The sequence below is a fragment of the Chiloscyllium punctatum genome, unplaced genomic scaffold, assembly GCF_047496795.1.
Source record: "Chiloscyllium punctatum isolate Juve2018m unplaced genomic scaffold, sChiPun1.3 scaffold_585, whole genome shotgun sequence".
In the NCBI taxonomy this organism is placed as follows: domain Eukaryota; kingdom Metazoa; phylum Chordata; class Chondrichthyes; order Orectolobiformes; family Hemiscylliidae; genus Chiloscyllium; species Chiloscyllium punctatum.
Window position 1 is genome coordinate 82,501 of NW_027310319.1, and position 2,333 is coordinate 84,833.

The following is a 2,333-nucleotide window of genomic DNA, read 5'->3' on the forward strand; positions in this document are numbered from 1 at the left end:
AGTTGGTACAAATCAGTAACCACTGACACTTAGAATTTTTTCGGGTTGGTACAAATCAGTAACCACTGACACTTAGAATTTTTTCGAGTCGGTATAAATCAGTAACCACTGACACTTAGAATTTTTTCGAGTCGGTATAAATCAGTAACCACTGACACTTAGAATTTTTTAGGGTCGGTACAAATCAGTAACCACTGACACTTAGAATTTTTTCGAGTCGGTATAAATCAGTAACCACTGACACTTAGAATTTTTTCGAGTTGGTACAAATCAGTAACCACTGACACTTAGAATTTTCTCGAGTCGGTATAAATCAGTAACCACTGACACTTAGAATTTTTTCGGCTCCGTAGAAATCAGTAACCAAGCGCATTTTTGAATTGGTTACTGATTTCTCCGTTCGAGTTGCGGCTGCGGTTGGCTTCAAATAGTGGTGGGGGCTTAATTATCGCCGAGGGGAGCATGTCCCGGTGGTGTGGCCGAGGATGGAGTGCCTTTTGAAGGGGGTGTTTCTGAATTTGGACCCTTTTTGAGTTGCATGGCCGGATGGGTGTGGTTTTGAAGGGTGTGCCTGTCTGGAGTGCCACCGGCGTTGGTGTAAGGCTGAGGGTGGGCGTTCGGTTCCTGGTTAGGGATAGGGAAAGGGTGAGACTTAGCTTTAGTGCTCGTGCCCCCGATTTTGGTAATGTTTGACGCCAATTTTCCAAGGAGGCGAATGCAAGGCTTCAGAGGGACTTTGAGTGTTCGGGGGCGGGGTAGCTCAGCCGGATTTGCCCCGGCGGTTCTGCGGACGGTGTTGACTTCGAGGGCGGACCGGCCCCCGTGTTCAGTCCGAATATCGTGCATTGTTAACGGCGGGAAGTGTTCCGAAAGGGGATGGGATTGAATGTGACTGCTCAAGCCGACTTTGAGACCTGTAACGCGGGTAGCTCAGCCGGGTTTGACCCGGCGGTTCTGCCGACGGTCTCGTCTTCGAGGGGGGAGCGTCCCCCGTGTTCAGGCCGAATTTTGTGCATTTCGAACCGTGGGAAGTGGTCCAAAGGTCGATGGGAGTGAATGTCACTGCTCATACCGACTTTGAGGCTTCTAACCCGGGTAGCTCGGCCGGGTTTGACCCGGCGGTTCTGCCGACGGTCTCGTCTTCGAGGGCGGACCCTCCCCCGTGTACAGGCCGATTTTCATGCATTTCGAACCGTGGGAAGTGGTCCAAAAGCGGATGGGAGTGAACGTGACTGCTCAACCCGACTTTGAGACTTGCGAGCCGGGTAGCGCAGCCGGGTTTGATCCGGCGGTTCTGCCGACGGTCTCGTCTTCGAGGCGGGTGCCTCCCCCGTGTACAGGCCGATTTTCATGCATTTCGAACCGCCGGAAGTGGTCCAAAAGGGGATGGGAGTGAATGTGACTGCTCAAGCCGACTTTGGCGCTTCCGAGCCGGGTAGCTCAGCCGGGTTTGACCCGGCGGTTCTGCCGTCGGTCTCGTCTTCGAGGGGGGAGCGTCCCCCGTGTTCAGGCCGAATATTGTGCATTTCGAACCGTGGGAAGTGGTCCAAAAGGGAATGGGAGTGAACGTGACTGCTCAACCCGACTTTGAGACTTGTAAGCCGGGTAGCTCAGCCGGGTTTGACCCGGCGGTTCTGCCGACGGTCTCGTCTTCGGGGGGGGGGCGCCCACCGTGTACAGGCCGATTTTCATGCATTTCCAACCGTGGGAAGGGGTCCGAAAGGGGATGGGGGTGAAAGTGACTGCTCAACCCGACTTTGAGGCTTCTAACCCGGGTAGCTCAGCCGGGTTTGATCCGGCGGTTCTGCCGACGGTCTCGTCTTCGAGGCGGCTGCCTCCCCCGTGTCCAGGCCGATTTTCATGCATTTCCATCGGCGGGAAGAGGTCCAAACGGGAATGGGATTGAACGTGACTGCTCAAGCCGACTTTGAGACCTGTAACGCGGGTAGCTCAGCCGGGTTTGACCCGGCGGTTCTGGCGACGGTCTCGCCTTCGAGGGGGGAGCGTCCCCCGTGTTCAGGCCGAATTTTGTGCATTTCCATCGGCGGGAAGAGGTCCAAACGGGAATGGGATTGAATGTGACTGCTCAAGCCGACTTTGAGACCTGTAACGCGGGTAGCTCAGCCGGGTTTGACCCGGCGGTTCTGGCGACGGTCTCGCCTTCGAGGGGGGAGCGTCCCCCGTGTTCAGGCCGAATTTTGTGCATTTCCATCGGCGGGAAGAGGTCCAAACGGGAATGGGATTGAATGTGACTGCTCAAGCCGACTTTGAGACCTGTAACGCGGGTAGCTCAGCCGGATTTGACCCGGCGGTTCTGCCGACGGTCTCGTCTT